At 36.4% G+C, this 24865-nt stretch overlaps 1 protein-coding gene across 3 annotated transcripts in view; it reads left to right on the top strand.

Annotated features, from left to right (window-relative positions):
* The first annotated feature begins 7445 nt into the window (after nt 1-7445).
* LOC129245901 (uncharacterized) overlaps nt 7446-24865 on the top strand; it is a 63628-nt gene continuing 46208 nt past the window's right edge. For all 3 annotated transcript variants that reach the window (XR_008582437.1, XM_054884339.1, XM_054884337.1), the window contains exon 1: nt 7446-7679. The gene's annotated coding sequence lies outside the window, so the exon portion shown is untranslated. The remainder of the gene's footprint in view (nt 7680-24865) is intronic.

Genomic DNA, 24865 nt, shown 5'->3' with positions numbered 1-24865 from the left:
CCCGGGTCCACGTTTTGACCTATATCTCGAGACCCTAGTCACGGAGCGGTATGAAAAATACTCTGTACTAAAGCATTCACCAACAGCTTCCATTTGATACCCATATTGTACATACACATCCGAAGGTTACCCGGGTCCACGTTTTGACCTAAATCTCGAGACCCTATCTACCAATAGGTATTCAAACTATACGGAAATCATCTTCAATACCTACTTAACAATGTGTGTAAGTTTGGTTTAATTCGGTGCAAAGACACGGCGGGTCCACGTTTTGGCATATATTTCGAGACCCTAGTCATCAATAGGAATGAAAATTACCCCGTATTAAAGCACTTATCAACAGCTTTCATTTGATATCCATATTGTACAAACACATTCTAGGGTCCACGTTTTGGTCTCTATATCGAGATCCTAGTCACGGAGCAGCATGAAAAATACTCTGTACTAAAGCATTCACCAACAGCTTCCATTTGATACCCATATTGTACATACACATCCGAAGGTTACCCGTGTCCACGTTTTGACCTATATCTCGAGCCCTATTTCCAAAATAAAATATAATCCATGTTACTCGTGGATGATGTAGCTTTCAAATGGTGAAAGAATTTTTAAAATCGGTCCAGTAGTTTTTGAGCCTATTCATTACAAACAAATAAAGTTTTCCTCTTTACAATATTAGTATAGATTACTAAAAATAACTAAAGTTTGGAAAACACCTAGATATTTAACACAATAACTAACAAGATGTCGAAAATGTTTACAAATGTTCTGTGTAAAATATAATTATTGCGAAGATATGCAACGCTTGAACATTGTCGTATGGGGCAATGCCAAACCTCCGAGTGTGTTTCTGCCATGAAAAGCTCCTCATAAAAAATATCTGCCGTTCGGAATCGGCTTAAAACTGTAGGTCCCTCTATTTTGGGAACAATATCAAGACGCACACCACAAATAGGAGGAGGAGCTCAGCCAAACTCCTAACAGAAGTGTACGCACCAATTATTTATTTTTTATTTTTATTGATTGTTACTTATATTAAACAAATTATTTCAGCATACGCATTTGAAAAGTAATGTGTCCCGATTTTTATGTTCCCGACTGTATTTACCGCTCAAAGGAGGAGCAAATAATGAACGCAATGTAGATAATTAGATGCGACTAATTAGCAGGATGTGTGCGCGTCATGGAGAATGTTGCCTTGCAAAACTTGCATACATACATACGAATTTTTAAGTGTTGGTTGATATTATTGCATAGGCAATAAAAAATTGTTTAAACAAGTTCAACATAAACTCAAATTGAGTTCGAAATATTTTCTCCTTTCCCAATGATGATACTAGATTGCGCCTTCCCAAGTTCCGTGGCGTCAGTAAGTAAACAAAAATAAGAAGAAGAAACATCGACACTGATTGGAAGGAATTATGCGCACATACATTTGTAGACAAAGGCTTACTTATTTTCCATACTATTGTCATGCAAACGTCGAATTCGCCATCTTCTTTAATCCCCCATTTCCGATGTGATCGAGCTTCAATTATTGCTTTTCATGAGAAAGCACCACGATCTATTCCAACAACTTTTTTAAATATGGTCGAAACCCTTGAACTATATAATACAGAATTGCGAATTCGGAGTCGCTGTGACGTCATCTCTTCAAATAACCAAACCAAACAAAATGAAAAAAATATACTTGTCTGTGAAGCGGAAGAGTAAAAGCAATAGAAACTGCTAAACACAAGAAATTATACGTCGCCTTCGATTAGAAAAAAACGCAAGTTAAAGCTAGGATCTTACACAAAGGTGGCGCCCTCCGAAAACCGCTGCTTTGTTTTTCGCGATTTTGACAACGGCTAACGTCATGGAGGACAATAATACAAAACAAATAAAAGGAGGAGAAATTATTTGTAAATATTCAGTGAATGGCTTGTCAATATTGTGATATGAAGATTAAAATTAAACGAACTAATGCAATTGAAGTACCGCGTGATAAATTATGGAAGCACAAATGAATATAATACCTCCATATGCAGTTTTTTATGCCGATGGTGTCGTGGCAAGAAAGAAATGTATAATTTCTAGGTTTCAAAAAAAAAAAATACACATCTTCGAATAAAATGGGGTTACTCTTAAGGGTTTTCCGTTTTTTGTAGTAATAATTGGCCAGCTATGAAACCAGATCGTTCCGGTAACGTAGAATCGACTGCCGTAATAGTTTAAGCCTAAGCCGTACTATTACTAAAATATTCAGCAAAAAATCTCATTCCACGGAAAATTTTTCACGGAAATAAAGTAATAATTTAGTTCATATCATTTCATATTTCGGTAAATATTCGAAAAACAAAACAAAGGAACAGATGACGAGATGTCGGAAGAAAAATGAATACTCCGGGATTTTTAGGATTGCTGATTACAATTCCGATGAACATTTTTTATTTAAATTGGTAGATGCAATATCAAACAATTGCGATAATGTCATCAAATAAAACACTCTGAGATTTTTGGACTCGCTTATTATAGCACATATGATGTGCAAGTACAAACATTTTTTTAAATGTTAAAACTACGGGGAACGTGTTTTAACAGCTGAAAGCAAATAATGGAAAAGTTGAAAACGGCTCTGATTGATTTACCGAAAATAGAGCTACAGAAGTGTTTCGAGAGCTTGATCGATCACTAGCATAAGTGCGTTGCAATTGAAGAGGAGTACTTTGAAGGCGATAATATGACTTTTGAGGAATAAACTTGTATTGTGAATTTTCGGAATATATTCCGGGAACTTTTTGAGTAAGGTGCGAATCGCCGTTGGTGCGAATCTTCTGTTGGTTCCGTCTTTAAGCCGTGGAAGCAAGTTTCCATTAACTTTTATGTTTGAAATAATTTCTGTCATTTAATTATGCATGGTATTTTGGACGTAATCCTATAAGTATAGCACCGTCCCGTGAATCTGAGCTAGCCACTCTAACATTCAAATGACGAACCAATGGTTAGTCTGAGAATGTTAAGATGTACGCACTATATAGTGTGTTGTTATTATATTCACTACGTTCAAAAGCATATTTCCTAATCTTCCTAAACTTGCGGCTGTTTTTAGAGCTTACGCCAAGGGAGCGTGAAAACAGCTTGGTCTCCATTTTATCGTTTGCCTCTGTGCTCTTGTAAAATCTCTGGTACAAATTTTGTTAGTTTAGCTGAGTCTGCTTAGGGACAACCCGGTACCTCCAATGGAAAACCTTTTATATATTTTTTATCTTTCCGTTAAGGAACTGCAAAAACCGTTTTTTGTTTTTGTTTTCCTCACTCAGTCTACTTATTCCTTATTACAGATCGCCACTACACACATCGTCATTAAAAATAACCATTTTTTTGTTTAAAATAATTATAACTTCGCATACTAACGGGTGATTTTTTACCTATTATCTTTTTAAACAGTTGGTTTAAACAGCTGTCGCACGTTTCGTGATACGTCACGTTTGGTCTATAATTTAACCATGAATCATCTTGCAAATTTATTAAGAAAGTTTATCGCGCGCTTCTTCCATTTTATGGTCAGTTTAATCAACCCACGCCGTAGTGGAATGGGTTGGTGCGTGATTACCATTCGGAATTCACAGATAGAACGTTGGTTCGAATCTCGGTGAAACCAAAATTAATAAAAACATTTTTCTAATAGCGGTCGCCCCTCGGCAGGCAATGGCAAACCTCCGAGTGTATTTCTGCCATGAAAAAGCTCCTCATAAAAATATCTGCCGTTCGGAGTCGGCTTAAAACTGTAGGTCCCTCCATTTGTGGAACAACATCAAGACGCACACCACAAATAGGAGGAGGAGCTCGGCCAAACACCCAAAAAGGGTGTACGCGCCAATTATATATATATATAATCAACCCACTGAAGCGGCTATTCGAGCTTTTGCGACTAAATTTAGAACCAAATTTACATTATTGGACATGAAACCACCAACACGCTTACGTAGAGTCCGAACTGAAGAAAATATCGCAGCTGTATCGGCCAGTATTAATGATCAATTACCGATTCGTCGCCGTTCGCAGCAACTGGGCCTCTGTTACTCAATAAGGTGGAAAATTTTGCGAAAGGATTTAGGTGTGAAGCCTTTCAAAATACAGCTGGTGCAAGAATTGAAGCCGAACGACCTACCGCAACGCAGAATTTTTGGTGAATGGGCTCTTGGAAAGTTGGCCGAAGATCCACTTTTTTATCGAAAAATTGTGCTCAGCGACGAAGCTCATTTTTAGATCAATGGAAGAATTGAAGAAGATCAGCCAGAAGAATTGCAAGATCACAGTTTGGTGCGGTTTGTGGGCTGGAGGTATCATTGGTCCGTACTTCTTCAAAGATGCTGCGAATCGTAACGTAACTGTGAATGGTGAGCGCTACCGTGAAATGATATCCAGCTTTTTTTTGCCCAAAATGCAAGAGCTTGACTTGCATTACATGTGGTTTCAGCAAGACGGTGCCACATGCCACACAGCACGCGTAACAATGGACTTGTTGAGAGGCGAGTTCGGTGAACATTTTATTTCTCGTTCGGGACCTGTCAATTGGCCACCCAGATCGTGCGATATAACGCCTTTAGATTATTTTTTGTGGGGCTATGCTAAAGCTCATGTCTATTCAGACAAGCCTGCTTCAATTAACGCATTGGAAGATAACATTAAAGCATTTAAATGTGAGATACCGGCCTAAACATTGGAAAGAGTATGCCATATGAAATAATCTTCAGACATTAAATTATATGGACTGTACTATCGATTTAAATAAAAATGTCATGCACTTTTCTGAATTTTACGTGTGTTTTTTTTTAACTTTCCTATAGCTCTTGAAAAATCACCCTTTATATAAATATTACTTGCTGGTGTAGAAGGATTTGTTATAAAATAAATAAAAAATACAATGAACAAAATATTCCAAGCAACCAAGCAAATCCAAAACCTTCAGGCGGTGGTGGTAATCGGAGTAGAACTACAAAATCGTCTGACTTCAGAAAAGAACCCATTTTCATTATCGTTTAGATTTTTAATCGATTGATTTAGCTGATTAAATTTAATCATGATTACATTAATTACTATGGCAATCGCAATTACGATTAAGAAAAGTAATTTGTAATCGTAATGTCTAATTTGATTAACCTTATTGCACGTTTAAGGGGTCTTTCATAACAAACGAAATTCAAGTAAGATTTTATCAAATACACCTACCTGTATCCAAGCAAATTAACTACACCCTCACAGGCCTTCCCTATTTGCTTAGGAAAGAGGTTTTTGAGCTCCCTTGGGGTCTTAAACATACATATATATTTTTTCTCAATTCTAGAGAATTTCCTCTTTCATTTGATACATCTTTCGTTATTAAAAATAAAACTTTTTTTCTTACAGCTGTCACCCTTCGAACTTTGGCGGAAAATTACTTAAATGTTTTTGTACAAAACGTTGATCAACTTTTGTTGAAAACATTAAGACGCATATCACAACTAGGAGGGCGAGCTTGGCCAAATACTCACAAATGGTGTAAGCACCAATTATATATACTTAAATATATAATGATACTAGTTTTAACCCGCGGCCCCGCTCGCGTAGGAGTAGTTTTGAGGGATTTAGGATATGTATATAAAAGAATTACAAACAATAATTTCATAGAAAATAATTTTTTATTAATAACCATAATATTACAATACATCCGTTGCTATGCCTCGTTGAATAAAATTAAAACAACCAATCAGAAAAATATGAAGCAAAATTATTTTTATTAATTTTCTATTTCAAACCGTTTTTGAACTTTGCATTTGGGTCATAGTTGAACAGCTTATGCGGATTATGAAGTCTAGAGTGTGCTATAAATAGTGGGAAATAGGAAAAACTAAGATTTTTTAGATTAAATTTAAGCAAATATTCGATTATTAGTGACGAATGAGAGTGGTGGCGTGGCCTGGGGGCTATGGGAAGGGAGTTCCATCATAAAAGCATGCCTATCATTGGGAGAAAATATGAATGTATAAAAATTTTTACGCCATTTGGTGTTGTCGTTTCATAGTGATGCGCAGACAACGTACAGACATTCACCTTTATAGTATAGATGTTGAAAAATGTTTGTAATATTTTATTTATACCGAAATAATAAGAAAAACATTGTAGAAAAATATGCAATATTTCATGTGATTTTTATTGAATTTATTAGAAATCCTGTAAGAGGAATGCTATAGTTTTGGCCAAGGGTTTACTCATTCGGGTTCATTTCGCTATAAACCTGGACCTAGATAATTGTGCGAAAGCTTCTAATAATTTATTGATGATTGTATAGTAAATTCATTTTTAATGTCTTTTATTAATGGCCACTTGAATTTCAATACAGGTGGAAAGTGTAAATAAAGATATTCATAAATTAACATATGCCACTTCACACAAAGTTCATACGTAAAGTATATGCATACCAATCCGTTATATTGGATAAAATTTCGGTTATGAATAATTGGGTAAGATTAGATAAGGGTTTAAGTTTTCCAGATGGCATGACGTGTTCAAACATTACAAAAGTGTTATCAATTAAATTCCTATTTAGATTTGTACATGTATTGCATTTTATTTTTTTCGTTGTGTAATTGATGCAATATATGTATGTATTTTAATAGAGCTGCAAACATTATACACGCTAGAGTGTGTACTGCGAAACACAAATTACTGTTAATGATGCTAGAAATTTTTCGGAGTCTTCTTTACTAATCCAAATCTTCATACAGGGAGACATATTTCTTCAAAATAAATCTAACCACATACAAACGTTATTCATCGTCACTATCGACGTCAGTTTTGAAGCGCCTTATATGCACGAGTGGCCGACAAGACTATTCAATTCATCATTAACAGCTAACAAAATTGCTGCTAGATAGAAAGCATATGTCTATACATACATATGTACATGTATGCGTATTTATCTATGTGTTTATACTGGTTCGAGGCACGTCCCCTAACTTTCGCTCAGGTACCAGCGAACATCAACAAGCCTTAAATCAGGAATCAAGCAACAACCACCCAAAAAACGTCATGTCGGCCTTAGTCAATACAGAAATATGGAAATGCATATATGTACGTAAATATGTATGTGTATGTGGAAGTCCGCGAAACGGTTTGACACGACGAACACCTTCGTTTGTCAGCACACCATATTTCGTCTGCTACGCAACTCGATGCCAGTGCTTGGACACTGCGCCAATGGCGACTGTTTCTGTTGTAAATATTGTTGCTGCTATTTTATGTTGCTGTAGTTGTAATTGCTGCTTGCTGTTTGCTGACAGAGTTACGCTACTTCGGGTTCTTCATCGATGTTGTTTTTGTGTTATTGTCCCTTTGTTGTCGACACAACGATTTACACGTTGTGGTAATATAAAAGCAAACCCTAACAGTCAACAGTTTTCATTCCGTTTAGTGCAGTGCAGTCGCGTAGTACGAAGGAATCAGCACTCCAACAGGTGTTCCTTCTTCCAATTCAATCTTTCAAATACGGGTAACAACAATTTAATTCGCCAGGAGCGGTCGAGCCGCCAAGAAAAAGAATTACAAAAGTTTATGTTTTTATTTCAAAAATATTTTGTGCAAAAATAAATTTTTTCCAAAGGAAGTAGGAGTGACGAAAAAAATCACACCTTTAACAAGCGGAAGTAAAACTAGATGTGAGTTTCATTAAAACAATAGACTTCTTGTATATTTTTTAGTGAAGAAGGCCATATGTACTATGTACAGTTGGTGCATCGAGTAAATGCATTGAGAAGTAACATGAATACATTTGTGTGTGTGTTTTTTTAATTTTAATCATTTCATCGTGGTATATAAAATATCACCCATCGGCGACTATCGCAATCAGTGTAATCAAATAGTTTGTTTTAACATCGCTTCTTCTTCAGCATGCAACCACGAATTTCTGGATGCATTTTTAGCATTAAAAAATCATCTGCTGCTCAAGATTCATTATTATGATAAATAAGTATGATTGATTTCTTGCATTTTAATATAGAATTATGCTGTTCACATTAAGTATTTTGATGAATTCTTTTAATTTCACTTGAAGGTTAAACGGCTAGAAGTAAAAATAAAATGCAGTTATGAAACACGAAACAGAAATTTCTCAAAATCAATCAAATACTTGCACAATAAGTTACAAATTTCTCCTTAAACAAACTTATAATATTAGAGGGGCGAACGAAAATTGGATCTATTTGAGGCGAGGAGCAATATATGCACTAAGATTTGGCGACTTGTATTAGGCCGTTATCGAGATACCCGAATTTTTCCAAAAGTGACTGTGCCACGGTCCCTTTTTCAAAATTTTACTACCATTGTATTTATTTTTTTGGGTTCATCATTTTTGCAAATTTTAATAATTGTTATTCATTTGTCCTTTTTTGAAAATTGCTTTTATGTGACAAGTGGGCGTGGTTGTTCACCGATTTCGCCTATTTTCAATACCAAACTACCATGAACGTAGTGCTAGAAGTGTATCTAGTTTCATTGAGCTTTTATTTCAGCGCTGCCATGCTTCTGGGCAGTGTGTTCACAGTTAATAATTATTTGAGAAGCTACGGCAGAGGAAAATTAGTAAAAATTGAAAATAACGTACATACGTATGAATTTTCTTTTATTCGGTTTTGAAACAATCGAGAACATAACTCATTATGTAAAAAGGCTTAAAGATGTGCCAATGTCACTAATTTTCAACCAAAACTAGGTGAAATGTGAAAAATGAAAGAAATGAAAAGTATGGTATAATTTTAGAAGACATTTTGTTTTATTTGAATTTGAATTGATTTCAAAATTTAGCTCAATTTGTTATAAGTTATCTTGTGCTATATTTGTGTGCCTACATCAATAATTTCTAGCTCGAGATAGGTGATTGGTAGAAAAATTAAGACAATTCAAAAAATATTTATGAAAATTAGTTTAAAAGTGCTGAGATCTATGTACTTATATAAACATATACAAAATGCAAATATATGTATTACTAAATAAGTTAGGTTTTATGAAAAAATTCAATATGCTTACAATGATGCCAAAAAGATAACTTATCATTTGTAAGCAATACTCTTAATTGAACAAACTGATTTTTAGAGCAATGTTAATAATATCTTTTCTAGTTTGCCTCCGTTTGTATATAATCTTTATAATATGAGGAAATTTACAAGTATATTTATTACTCTGTTATTTTTGTTTGCTACCGTCATAGCCGTAGTGATAACTTTTTCTAATAACGGTCGCCTCTCGGCAGGTAATGTTAAGGCTCCGAGTGTATTTCTGTCATGGAAATGCTTCTCATAAAAATCCATATGCAGTACAGAGGCAACATAAAAATATAGGCCACTCCATTTGTGGACCATTATGCTATGAAGCCCACCACAAATTGGAGGAGGAACTTGATCCAACACCCAATAAAGGGTGTATGCGCCAATTATATAAATTGCAAAAAAACCTAAGTACGCTTGGTTGTACAATTTTTGTCTCCAAACACAGCGGCAGTAAGCCACCCCCTTAATCAAGGCATAGTTTAAAACTTACTTTTACAACATTCGCTTCGCTACACAGTCTCAGGTGTTGTCAAAATATATCAATGTACTTGAGGCTGCCTATATTAAAACATTTTGGGAAGAAGTAGAATAAACAACAATCCAAAACTTCTTCCGTAAAGCACGATTTTTGAAAATTGATGAGAGTCAGAAGATGATTTTGCTCCTGGTATTTGCTTAAATTCGGTAAGGTCTCGATTTGGCAAATAATTTCAAGGGGTGTTTCCAAGTCGATCAAAATGTTTGCACTGAAAGCAACAAACAAAAAAGAAGAACAAAACGACAATATGGCCATAATTGATTCAACAGAAGAATCGTGCAACGAGACATTAAAACCTGTTGAGTGTTTGAAACAACTGCCAAAAATGATTTTTAAGTTTTTCAACACATCAAAAATATCGGGAATCATCAATGATAAGCCACAAACTATTAAAAAATATTTCAAAGTAGTATTATATATATTAAATAATAATATATATTAGGCCGGGTCGATTTGTGGGGAGGCAAAAAAATCGCCCATTGCTCTGTGAAAATCACATTCTAGGGATCAAAATAAGAAACTTTGCCGAAGGAACCATACCTCTAAAACGAATTCTGATGTCCCCCAATTTGGGTCGAACTTTCTTTTCTATAACTCACTTAAATTAATTTTTTCATTTACATATGTTCTGACTAAATAAATTTCTTAAGAGCAAAAATAGATATTATTATAAATAAATAATAAATATTATTATAAATAAATAAAAATAAAGAAAAAACATAGCCATTTAGCTGATCTTTTCATGTAAAGGCCAAAAATGGTGATATAATATTTTGAAATTGGGGGACATCAGAATTCGTTTTAGAGGTATGGTTCCTTCGGCAAAGTTTCTTATTTTGATCCCTAGAATACGATTTTCACAGAGCAATGAGCGATTTTTAAATCGACCCGCCCTAATATATATATAATTGGTGCGTACACCCGTTTTGGGTGTTTGGCCTGCTCCACCATCTATTTGTGGCGTGCGTCTTGATATTGTTCTACAAATGGAGGGACCTACAGCTTCAATCCGACTCCGAACGCAGATATTTTTATGAGGAACCTTTTCATGGCAGAAATACACTAGGAGGTTTGTCATTGCCTGCAGAGGGGCGATCGTTAGCAGAAAAAACTTGTTTGCTGTTAAAACTTCAAAACTTAATCTGGAGATACACTTTTTGAATTGTGGCTAATGTATCTCACAGTATTGTTTCCCATATATTATGTTTAAGGTTTAGCATTAGTAATGTATTTGAGTTGTACTTTAATTGATGAAAGAATGAATTAATAAATAAATAAAACACCTTTCCCGTAAAGTTCAAATAGAAAAAAATAACAGGGAGCCATACCACTTGAATTCAATGGTTGTTGGATGGTATTCGTTCGTTCTTGGTCGACATTTCACGGATAATGATGACACTGTGCGACGTTGTGTTATCATGATACAAAAAGAAACAGGTTGTTTTCCCACAAATCCTTTCTCGTTTGGCGAATTGTTTCACGTAAACGTCTGATAACGCCCAAATAAAGTCCTTATTAATGTCTGACTTTCTAGCAAAAATTCGTGGTGCACAATATATGATAGTTGAAATCCATAAAAACCATTAACATATCTTTGAAAATGATGTATTTTTTTTATTTGGTTCATTAGGAGCTCTCCACTCACTCGCCTGATGTCTGGATTGCGTGTCCTAGTCATAAACTTACATTTCGTCTCCATGTCTGTTTTTGCATAAATTTCATGTTCTTTGGGGCCAACTTTTCAGCAACACGGCGTTAACCCAATCATTAACTACAATGTCCACAATGGATCCATAAGTAATTTATTAGGTCCTCTGCCATCTCTCTGATCGTTATTTAGCGGTTATTGATCAACTTTTCTTTCGCCTTATTGATGTTTTCATTAGTTGTCGATATCAACGGCCTGCCGCTACGTAACGACTTTTATTTTTAGAGTATTATTACCGAAACAGTTTCCCAATATTTCTAAGGTTTTCGCACCATTGAATCCATTTTCCCGCAAAATTTTATACAAACTCGTTGTTGCAAATTCAAATCTACTTTTAAAACTGTAAAAATCGAAACACGTACATAGGTAGATTTACTCAAGACGGCGTAACGTTTGCAAATGTCAAGCAATGGCTATAGATGTGGTAACTTAAAAAAAACAGACTTGACTTAGAGCTTCACCTGGCGGTTGTTTCTGGAACTTTTTGATCAAGGCATGTTCTACGGTGTGTGATAGTTGACATACTTTTATTTAACATAACTTGCTGGAAAAATATTTGATTGAACTGATGTGGAATATTAATGGAATGCTAAAAAAAAAAGTAAAGAAGTACTAAATTTGGTCCGAACCGAATTTATATACCCGCACTTATTTTAATACAATTCTTTAAATTTAATTTGATATGGCTTAAGTATCATACTTATATTTATATAATTGGCGCTTACAACCTGTATTGGGTGTTTGGCTAAGCTCCTCCTCAAATTTGTGGTGTGCATGTTGATGTTGGTCTTAATTGAGGTACCTACAGTTTTATGTTGCCGTCGAACGGCAGATGGCTTCTTGTGAAGAGACTTTAGTGTGCTCTTAAATATAATAGCGCATAATCATAGTCAAGATAACGCCAGCTCTAAATAAGTTGGATCGTACCTCGTACCATCATTGAAAGGAACATTACAAAATATTTCCGATTCTTAAGGATGCCAAAAAAAAAAATATATATATATGTATATATATGGAACGATTTGATCCGTTCGTTGTAGAGAGAGAAATTTGTGCAAAGTCCGCCCTTGGTAGAGCATGACACTAAATTAACTATAGATGTCTTCTGATGGTCAGTGATCGGGATCCGGACAAAAAATTTGCAGGCAAATGTAACAAACACGATGTGATTGTGATAAGAATCTGGATTTTGTTTTCGTTTGGCAGCACAGCCTTTGGTGATTGGTAACATTGGCAAGTGAATGAATGTACATACATAAACATGCAGAAAATTAGAAAAGCTTTTATTTCAGGTATAAATTTCATGATGAATGAAATTTTTGGCAGCCAATTTTAAAGCTACGTCATTAGATGCAAACTATTACGGCAAATTTATAAAATTTGAGTTTATTAGCTATTGAAGTGCGCCGATTTTCAGTCAAAATATCGTTTTTTTTTAATCTGATCTTTCATCTTCTATTAATGTTTCATCTTCAATGCTGTCACGTTCGAGCCAGTTATAATTATTTTAACGTTTGAGTCCAAGTCTGTTTTTTGTCTTGAAATTATCGTCTGGATCTCGTTTTAAGTATCCGGAATGTATCTTTGACAACAACTTTTGTGGAAGAATGTAAGAAATTGTTTGTGTTTCTTCGTACTACTAAAACCGAAGTTTTATATCAGTGAGGCTAACACACATAAAAATGATGTGGATAGTTCCAGTGAGAATTGATCGTTAAACTGAGCTGTATGATCCAAGGAAATAGGCTAAACGATATCCTTAGAAATAAAGAGGAGTTTGTCTATTTAGTATTATATATACATATATATCTTGCGTCTTGATGTCGTTCCGCAAATGGAGGGACCTACAGTTTCAAGCCGACTCCGAACGGCATATATTTTTATGAGGAGCTTTTCCATGGCAGAAATACACTCGGAGGTTTGCCATTGCCTGCCGAGGGGCGAGCCCTAATAGTATTACTCTATCTAAATTGTGCTCTAACTTAGGACTATGACTATGTGTTGGGCTACTTACGTCACTCGGTGTGTTGAGCGCGGATTTTCGAGTCGAGATTGAGTATAGAATTAAGTACAGCTGCAACTTCGTTACCAGAAGCACATTAAAAACCTTTGCATATTTTAAATAATTAGATAAGACGTGTGGAAGGAGAGGGTCAAAAAATGAGCTGAACAAAAAACATAAGAATAAACATGTGCTGGCAGTATAAATATGTAAACGTGTACATTTTCCCCCATGTAAAATACATATCAGTATACAATAAATATGCATACATGTGTGCATATATGTACATAGGTGGTACACACTTCTACCAAAGCAATAAAACGTTGGACCGTTTGTAACGTGTTCTCCTGTTTTCTTTCAATTCCCCTAAACGGCCAACAACTCTCGGATACTGTAACAAGACGTGATGCAAATCTTCTTCCGTGGGTGTCAGCCAACTGAAAGCTATAAAATGTGATTTAATTAAAGATTTAAAACCTAATGAAAAATATCCATATATGCGAATATGTCTTACATATGTATTATCTAACGTATCTTATATATAAATGTGAAAGTGTGTTTGTTTATTTGTAGTTTATCGACTCCTAAATCGTTCGTTTGATTGCGGTGAAATTTTGGTGAATTGAATTGTAGAAGGTTTTCAAATTTATTTGGATCCGTCTACATAAGTCGTGGTGAAGACATTTATAGTCTAATTAGTTTCACAACAGAAATATGTCTTAACTGCTTATCCAAATATGTTCCTAGGAACAATGGGACCATATATATGTATAACTGAGGAGGGTTTTCAATTAATGCTACCAAATTAGAAATTTTCAAGTTTACCGTGTAAATTTAAATGAATATAAAAAAGAGAGAGTTCTGCGAATCAATTGAATCCGTGAAGGATTCTGCCATACTAAGCAAGATCTCTTCCAGGAATCTTTTTTCACGACCATTCCTGTAGAACTCTTATAAAAAGTAAAGATGGGGAGTGGGCTGAATCTGCAGAAGAATTCTTATATATCCTTGTATATACTCATTTTCTGGAAAATTCTATTGCCCCATTTGACATTGTTACTCGATGTTTCCCTGAAACCTATCCTATTTTTCACAGAATCACCTGAGCAATCAATCCCGTTTAAATCTCCTGGTTCTGACGATATCATGTCTATGTTGCTTCAGAAAACAAGAACCTTGGTGGTTCCTGTCCTGCATGAAATACACATGACGTGTATCGGTCTTAATTACGTCCCCGCCAACTCGAAAAAACGGAGGTGGTTTTCATACCCAAGACAGGTCATTTATCCTAAAGGTGATTGAAAGATTGATCGGTTATCACATCCGATAGGACATTGGATTCAAATTATCAGCTCAGCATGCTTACCTGAAGGAGAAAATCCACCGAAACAGCCTTACGTGAGGTGGTAGGGACCTGTGGAAAAATCTCTGGAAGGCAACTTTCTTTGGTGGCCTTTATATATATACAGGTTGTTTTTAATAATGTTAGGGCAGATTGAATTGTCACTGCGTCCCCACTTTGCTGTAAAGAAGTTAATGCGCTTTTCTGTTGCTGACTCTAACTAACTCTCAGTAAGTTAAATAAGGGTGGGGTTAAGGTAGTACCATACACCGATAACTTGGTCCTAATGGTATTGGGACCGTTTCACTCAGTCTGAGCGGAGACCTTGGAAGGTTCATTCGTTGTATTCAGTCGTTGGGCTACCAGTTGCAGCATCAGTGTCAACTCTGATAAAATGGAGCTGATGCTATTTATCAGTTTCTTCCATCGGATGTTAAGTATCTTGTAGTGATACTTGACTTCAAACTCCAGTGGCAGCTACACATTGAAAATCGGGTGAAGCTTTCTACTCCTACAAATTGGTTAAAAATCGGGACTCAAGCCACAAGTCGCTCTTCGGATGTACTACGTAGTGAGTCTACCAATTTTTACGTACGAATGCCTGGTTTATTGGGAAGCTCTTCGGATAGGCTATGATATCACTAAACTGGGGAGGGTGCAAAGGACTGCTTGTATTGGTATCACCGGAGCGCCTAAAACTTGTTCAACTGCTGCCTTTAATGTCGCTTTGCACTTACTTCCCATCGACTTTTACATTATTTCCATCGCTGCTCAAAGTGCAATTAGTTTAGAGGAGACTGGTCTCTGGAGGCAATCTCTCAAGGGACATGATAGCATTTTTAGACGGTTAACATCGCTTTTCTTTGAACTTCGTACTGATCTCTCTATCCGCAAACTGGAGTTTGAAGGTCGTGCCAGGACAATATTTTCAAGTAGGCAGGATTGGAACGAGGCTAAAACCTGTACCGATGCTGGTACCTCTGTCTTCACTGACAGTTCCAAGATAGAGTCGGCGGAGGGATTTTCTCTAAATCGGTCATCGGCATCCCCCTGACTGTTATTAAAGGGGAATTGCACAATTTATTTCTCAGAAAACTACAGAACAGATGGAGCTCCATTTCCTGGCGTGCTATTTCGAAAAGCCTTTGGCCCCAGAATAATATACACAGGACGCAGACAATTCTGGGGACTCATCTCCATTCGATTTCCAAACTTGTGGCTGTGTTTCCCGGACATTGGACTTGTCGATCGTCGAAAAGCTAACTTAATTCCTATTGAAGAAGCTGTGGGGACTTTTCAGAGAAGGGGGCTGTTGCGTACTTTCTTCATAAATGTCTGGGTTTGGCAGCGAGCCGATAAGGCCACTGCGTGCTCCTTTCATTGATAGCCTGGGGCAGTGCTCCATCCTAAATCCCATCAACCTTCTCCATTACATCCACAGTTTTGATCGGCTGTTGATATCTGCCCATTGGAGGTCTCAAAATGGGCTTTAGGGCTGCTTGGGGAGTGGCACTTTACCTATTTTATCTACGTATATAACATTCTTTGTTGAACTATTTGGTTGTCTTCATGTAAACCTCATTTGACTACGATACATTTGAAATGTTCTGTTGAAATATATTTATTAGGATAATATTCAGGATAAAAATTAGCATGATGCTTACGCCATGTAATATGGCGAAATAAGCTTAAAAGGCAAAGTCCGAATTTATAAAACATGCGTTCGACCAGTACTCATCTATGCAGCTGAAAGCCCAGCAGATGTAAGTGTAACATAACAGGCAATGATTAAAGTTTAGATGGCAACATTGCAATATATATATAATTGGCGCGTACACCCTTTTTGGATGTTTGGCCGAGCTCCTTCTCCTATTTGTGGCGTGTGTCTTGATGTTGTTCCACAAATGGAGGGACCTACAGGTTCAAGCCGACTCCGAACGGCAACATTTTTATGAGGAGCTTTTCCGTGGCAGAAATACACTCGGAGGTTTGCCATTGCCTGCCGAGGGGCGACCGCTATTAAAAAAAATTTGTATTAATTTTGGTGTTTCACATAGATTCGAACCTACGTTCTCTTTGCGAATTCCGAATGGTAGTCACGCACCAACCACCAATGCACCAATAGGTTTGCCCAATCTGCTATTACGGGAAAACCGAGGACTACTATGCCACTCGGACACCCTCTCCGAACGGCAGAGATTTTTTATGAGGAGCTTTTTTCATGACAGAAATGCACTCGGAGGTTTGCCATTGCCTGCCGAGGGGCGATCGCTTACGATAACGTAAAGGGATGATAATATAATTGCATAATATACAGTTCCTATGCACAATGCCAAATGCTGGTAGTTCTTTTATTAACATATGCAACATGAAGTTTGTTATCATTCTTTTGCATGAGGGCATCTCCATACCCAATCGAGCTTGTATTGAAGTGCAGCTCAACCATTATTTGAAAAAATTTTGGGACGAATTGTCGAAAATATGTGCTTACCCTATAAATTATCGCAATTTTTTAATAGACTTTGGTGGAAGTAAAACAATCAATGCTTCAATTTTCTTTGGGTTTGGGCTGATTTCCCCACTGCTTACTTCAAATTCTAGATACTCAACCTTTCGCTTCATAAAAAAATACTTCTTACTGTTGAGAGAAAAACCAGCCTTCCAAAGCATGTTCAAGGCAATATCCATACTTTCTAATTTTTCATCAACGCCTGTTAGGGACTTCCCCAAGAACTTCTATTTTCTACTTTGGAATACAGCGAGAGCATTGCGTTACCTAAATGGCATAGCGAAATATTCGAAATAACCCCGAAGCGTTAGTTCCCGATAATCAACGCACATACGATCTGTTATAAGAGGGCTTGAAAATGGTGAGCAACTAGGTCAACTCACATTGGTCTTTAAATGTTCTCCTCTATGCTTAGCCTGCAAAGTCGTCTGCCAACTGTTTTGTTTGGGGCTTTATCTTTGAATTTATTTAAACTTTTTTCCCATTTAGGCTTGAATTTACTGGGAATTTCAGTTTGAACTTCATTAAAATATAGGCCTTCGGTTTTAATCTCACGTATGTTTACTTTAGCACAATCGACTTTATAAAACTGAAAACTTTTCCAATTAATTTTCGCACATATATTTTGTGTCAAAATTTCACACCCAATTTCATACTCAAAAACCTGTCAGGTAAAATATGAAAAAGTAGTTATAATTTAATAAATTTATCTCAACAATATTCAAAATTTGTAAAGTTGTATTAATGGTAGTTTGCTCAATAACGGTCATCGAAACTACGTTATGAAATTGTTTACCATTCAATTTGGAACTTATGGACTCCTTCAATAATGATCACTCTGTACTGGAGTCATAACAAAATAGCATTGGCATTGTGAAGCTGCTCGTAATGTCTATCCTTCCATTTTCGATATGCAACGATTCACCGGTGGCTACTCTATTCTGCACTTCACTTCGTTACTGACACACGCTTTTATTTCAATCAAGCTCCACAAAACTCCAATGATACCAAATGTATAATACTTTGGAATAATAATTTATCAGACGCCTTTTACTTTTCTTAGCTTACTTCTTACATTTCGCTTTTCATAGCCTTCTATGTTTTTACTTTCCGTAATTTCACAAGTGTTTTTTTTTTAACAAGTAGTAAGTAATTCAGCAACGGCATAAAACTGAAGGCCCTCCATTTGTGGATTAAAATCAAGATGCTAACTTGATGAGAAATGGAACTCGGCCGAACGAGCAACAAAAGAACCAATTACATAGGGGAGATCGGGGGGTTATGAGACGGGTTTTGTTTTTTGACCATAAACATAATATAACCTATCCATTTTTCTGCACATTAAAATTTTTTAATTGTGATTAAGTATAACAACACTTTGACAAAAGATTAATTTCTTAAAATTATAGAAAAATCTCTAAGTTTTGCCTGCCTGCTCAAAAATCATTTTTTTCGGATTTTCGCATGTTCGGGGGGTTGTGAGACACAAATTTCATCAGAAAGAAAACGGCCTGATTTTATAAAAATTTTTTATTTCAATCGTTAAAAAGGCATATATTGGCTTCTACAATATAATTGATATGAACAATATGAATAATATACCTAATCAATCAAGTCAATGAATATCCGAAAAAGAAAATATTAGATTAATCAGATTCACAATGGATGCAGGTGTAATAGCCGGCTGTTAAATTTGCACATTTCAAGTGAACAGGTCTATCGCAAGTATTACAGTGAATCGAATTGTTTCGGTTTAATTTTTTGGGCATTACACCTTTGCAGATAATACAAAAGTAACACAGAAATGCGAGATACGGCTGTAGAATACTATTAAATGTTCCTAGATTACGGAAATAGCATGTCTCATGACCCCCCGAATACGCTGTCTCACGACCCCCCAATTGCTTTATTTTCAATGTGGCCACTGTTTTATGGATGCATTTAATATTTACGCAAAACTCTTGTTGTGGGTCAAAAGGCTACTCACCAAGGAAGGTTTTGATGCATGCACTTTTATAATTAGCTTGTTCAACAAAGTGTAAGAAACAACAAAAACGATTATCAGCAAAACTTTCAATCACACAAGTGGAGTCGCGGTATGAGGACACACAAATAACCTGCATGAACAAAATATTTGTCATGTAAATATTATGATTGAAAGCTAGCAAGAAGTTACGCAGATACCAGACAGATGCCGCGCTCTTCAGTTCAGGGCTGTGAGCGTGTCTCATGACCCCCCGTGTCTCACGACCCCCCGATCTCCCCTACATATAATATATGTATATATATATTTATTTTCATATTTTTTTGCCCACATTCACAAATTTATATATGTAAGTAATGAAACAAATAAAACTTTAATACTCATAAAACTGGTAACAATACTTGTAGATCTTATTTTATATGCACGATTTTGAACATACTCGTATGAGCAATCCTGCATTTGTTGAAATGGGAAAAAGAAACGGCGAGTTAATGTAGATGTGAAAGAGTTCCACTAATAATTAAGATTTCTTTGAATAGAGAGATAACAATGTACACAGATATAAAATGTTCTGTCGGCGATATTATATGATTTATACAGACACTTAAGTAACTGAATCATAACGAACATACAAGTAAAAGTCAACGCGTTGAATGCATTTGCTATTAGCGGTAAAACTCGTTAAGCTTCATTCAAGATATTTTCTTTGTTTTCTGCTTTGTAGTAACAATGTAACTCCAAGCAATTATTAATCATAAAAACTTTTGAAGCAACTTCAATAACTAAAAATACTTTCCTAATTGTTCAAATATATGAATATCAGAAGGATTCGAATTGTACACTACTCTGCAAGCCTGTGTTTTATTTAAAAAGGCTGAGAAAAGAAGCTTATAAGCATGTGAGACAAATCGATATTCGTATTGACGAATTGTGTTTTACGAGGGGTTCTGAAAAAAACCAATAAAGAGGAATTATTAAGCTCTAAGATGGGATTCCACACGTAACTTTCCCGGGAAATGCTTAATAAATCTGAGAAATATAATAAAAAATGTTGAAATTGACTTTCTGAAGTACTCGCGAAATTAGCAAATTTGAGTGAATGTACCAAGTGAAGTACAGAAAATAACCCATGAGGACGAACTTACCAGAGAAGCCGACTGGATACTCAAAAAGAAAAGGCCAACACAGTGGGTTGGTTAAAGCGAACTCTTGGATTCTAATGTAAAAGAAAAAACTTTGCTAGGCCAAGTCCAATTCTTATCAATGATGGAAATGAGTTTAAAAAATTGCATTCCCAACTTATCGCAACTATAAAAAGCTTTTGTAAAGATTATAAATAATGGTTCAGATATATCAACTGCCTTTGATGTTCTTGATTAACGCTCTGTTACAAAAATGTTATCTAATGGTTCCCTGGTTCAGTTATGAAGGCAAACAAACAAGGCTAATAGAAGTGATAGTAAAAAACCTTCATCACTCATGTGATCAAGATTCAATTGTAAATGATAGCAAAAATCAAGGTGTAAAAGCCGTTAGCGCAATCACCAAACTTAAATGGGAGTCCAAAAAACCGCTTGATGTGCTTCTTTTTAACATTTGATCCATCTGGAGATGTGAAAAAAGTCTATGTAATAAAAATTATTCTTAACACAACTATTAAGATCAAACCAATAAAATATTCTAATTAAATTCCCCAGTGTATAAAATTTCATTCCTTTGGTCATCCAAAAAATTTCTGTAGAAAATCCACGATGTGTGAAATGCGCTTGCAAACATTTGATGAATGATTTCCAAAAAGAGCTAGCCGATAAACCAAAATACTGCAAATGGGGCCAGCCACACCAAGCTAACTATCGCGATTGCGTCATTACAAAAGTATTGTCAAAGATTAGATCTAGAAAATCATCTCTAGCTGATAAATGAAAGATGAACAGAAAACTCGCACTGCTGAAGATAAAGCTATCAAATTCTTACCAATTTCTACTAGAGCAGTAATCTAAGCATCCAAATAACGAAAACACTCGCTCAAAATGATACCCCAGAAAAGTCAGATGCATTGACATTGACTTGATTAAAACTAAATAAACAGGAAGAGGTCTTCAAAGCTTTTAAACTGCGCTTGGTCGCCTTGGAACATGCAAATTTAGATTATTACTAAATATCTTAAACGTATTCGATGGAATGCAAACGATTGATCGAAGCATAAAAATGAGCTAGAAGTGGTATTTCATTACGAAAACAGCGACATTGCTATAATCGCTGAAAGTAACTTCATAAACAAACGTGTCTGAATTTCAAAAACTACACCCTGTACCATAGCATACATTCTAAATATTGCGCAAGGCATGGAAGCGCTGTTTTAACAAAAAATACAATAAAACCGTGTTTAGATGAAGAAATTTGCACAACAAAATTCCAAGCTACATCCGTTCCTGTTGAAATTTTAAAACAGCTCCTGATGTTAATTGCTCTTTACAGTCCACCCAGACACCTGCTAAGATCTGTAGACTATTTTGCCTTTTTAAATCGATTCCAAGCTCGCTTTATAATTGGTGGCGACTTTAGCGCGAAGTCCACAGCATGGGGCTCAAGGTTCATTACGACAAAAGGACGAGGATTGTATAAAGTTATACAGCGTTCAGGCTGTAATTCAATTTCAACTGGTAAACCGACTTACTGACCATAGAAAATTCCGGATTTAATTGATTTTTTCGTCTACAAAAACATTCAGACAGTTCATTTATCTGTTACTGAAGGTTTTAACTTGAGCTCGGATCACTCACTGGTGCACCTATTAACATCGCTAGATGCAGCACAAAACGCGGGACAAAGCTACTCAATGCTTGGATTAGGTTAGCTCAATGCTTTCAATGACTGGAATTATTTTCAAATACAGCTAGAGCAATTAGAAAAATATAGCTACATTACTACTAGCGAGCAGCTCGATGACGCAATGCTTCATTTTACCCAACAACTTCAGTTGGCCGCGTAGAACAGTATACCCAAACCAAAATAGGCACCTGATGGAAAAAGTCTCCACCCTTTATCAGAAACTTGGTAGCAGAAAACTGGAAACACTGGCAGCAAAATCTAACTCCAGACATTAAAACGAAATTGAACTTAAAAATAAAAAATAGTTTAAAAAAACTAAAAAACACGCTTTTATTGCTAATCGAACTAAAAAGTAGAAAATAAATTTTAATGACAAAGGGACCTATAATGAAGTAATAGCAAATCGAACGATCAGTCATAGTCAACTACCTCAGAACAGAATTATAACAAAAATTAAGATACAAATAGAGTAATTCAAATTAGAGTTAAAAGCGTGGGATGCTTGATATAGTAAATATTACAATCATTCTATTGGCAACTACCTATGTACAGAGGGTTATGAAAGTGAAGCAAAATTCATCCCACGCTTTTAACTCTAATTTGAATTATTCTATTCGTATCTTATTAAGCTCAAAGATTCCGTTATATTCATTCATACATACAACCCGAGCTAATAAAAGTGTGTTAAAAAAAGAAAATATTAATCCTGGCAATCCTAATAAGGATAATGGAAAACTTTTATCAAATTATTGCATTGTCATCGGTCCTTGATAGGTGTGCAAAATTCCAAGTCGATCAGATTTTTAGAAGCCAGTGAAAATTAGGGGTAAGGAAAGCAGAAATTGCTTTATATGCCTGCAAACGTATGCTAGGAAGAAGATGGGGTCTTCAACCTAAGCATACATTATGGCTGTATAAGGCGGTTATACGACCCATTTTATCGTATGGTTCGGTAGTTTGGTGGAAAGCTCTAGGGAGAGAGTACAATACCAAATTACTCGGCAGAATACAAAGATCAGCCTGTGCAATAACGGTCGGTGCAATCAGATCATATCCTAGAGAGGCTCTCAATGCACTGACACACGTTATTCCAATAGACCTACATATAAAGAAGACGGCAACCATGAGTGCATTTAGGTTAAATGAAGCGGGTCGCTGGAAAGGAAAAACTTATGGTCACGCTAGTCTATTATTGCGACAAACTCAGTTAACCTCGGTGAGGACTGACTAGATCGTCCCGATGGTAACGTTCCATAGGAATTTTGCCACACTCTTTCCATCTAAAAAAGAATGGAATAAGGGATTCTCTCTAAACAACTTCGATACCACAGTCTATACAGATGACAGTAAAATGGATTGTGGTGTTGGAGCTGGTATATATTCTCATAGACTTGGAATTGAAAAACCTGTGTGTCTCCCTAATACCAGCAACGTCTTCCAAGCGGAAGTACTAGCAATTGGGGAAGCCTGCAGGTTACTAATCGCAGATTTCTCTTTTAAGGGCAATATCGCTATTCTTTCGGATAGCCAAGCCGCAATCCAGGCGCTGGACTCGACTATAACAACCTCTAAAGTGGTGGAGCAAAGTAGGAACAGCCTCACCAACTTGAGTGAAAACCATAGAGTAACCTTAATTTGGGTCCCGGGACACCGGAACATAGAAGGTAACGAAAAAGCTGATGAACTGGCAAGAGGGGGATCTGCCATGAAAAGCGTTCTTGCAGTACCTGTATTCACTCCACTAGGTGCGGTCAAGAATGCAATTTCCCTAAAATACCTTCGAATTGCAGATTGTAGATGGAGAGACCAGACGAAATGCAAAATTAGCAGAACGCTATGGCCCACCTACAACCTCAAGCAATCGTTGACATTAATAAACATGAAACGACGGGACACCTGTAGACTTACGGCAGTCATAACTGGCTTCTGGTCTATCGGAGAACAAGCCGCCAAAATGGAAACAATCTTCCATTTCCTCTGTGAATGCCCTGCCCTATGGAAGGACAGAATGTTAACCCTGGGCAAACCGCTCTTCGAGAGTCTCGAGCAAATGTCTGGCTTAGACGTCAACAACCTAATAAGGTTCCTAAACCGTTTTTTCGTCCATTTCAAAGCTGCATTCGACAGTATGAAAAGGAGTTATCTGTATGCCGCGATGTCTGAATTTGGTATCCCCACAAAACTAATACGGCTTTGCAAGACCACGTTGTTCAACACCAGCAGGGCCGTCAGAATTGGGAAGGACCTCTCCGAGCCGTTTGATACCAAACGAGGTTTCAGACAGGGTGACTCGCTGTCGTGTGACTCCTTTAACCTGATGTTGGAGAGCATCGTACGAGCCGCAGAACATAATCGCTCAAGCACAATATTTTATAAGAGCGTACAGTTGTTGGCGTATGCCGATGATATTGACATCATCGACCTTAACAACCGCGCTGTTAGTTCTGCCTTCTTCAAACTGGATAAAGAGGCAAAGCGAATGGGTCTGGTGGTGAACGACGACAAAACGAAGTACCTCCTGTCTTTAAACAAATAGTCGGCGCACTCGCGTATCGGCACCCACGTCGCTGTTGACTCTTATAATTTCGAGGTTGTAAAAGACTTCGTTTATTTAGGAACCAGCATTAACACCGATAACAATGTCAGCCTTGAAATCAAATGTAGAATCTCTCTTGCCAAGAAGTGCTACTTTGGCAACTGAGCAGTAAAGTCCTCTCTCGACGAACAAAACTAACACTCTACAAGACTCTCATCATGCCCGTCCTAACGTATGGCGCAGAAGCTTGGACGATGACAACATCCGATGAAGCGACGCTTGGAGTGTTTGAGAGAAAGATTCTGCGTAAGATTTTTGGATATTTGCACGTTGGTCACGGTAAATATCG

Source organism: Anastrepha obliqua, chromosome 4, assembly GCF_027943255.1.
Source record: "Anastrepha obliqua isolate idAnaObli1 chromosome 4, idAnaObli1_1.0, whole genome shotgun sequence".
Classification (NCBI taxonomy): Eukaryota; Metazoa; Arthropoda; class Insecta; order Diptera; family Tephritidae; genus Anastrepha; species Anastrepha obliqua.
Note: the sequence above shows the minus strand (reverse complement) of the source record. Positions and strands in the feature narration are given on the sequence as shown.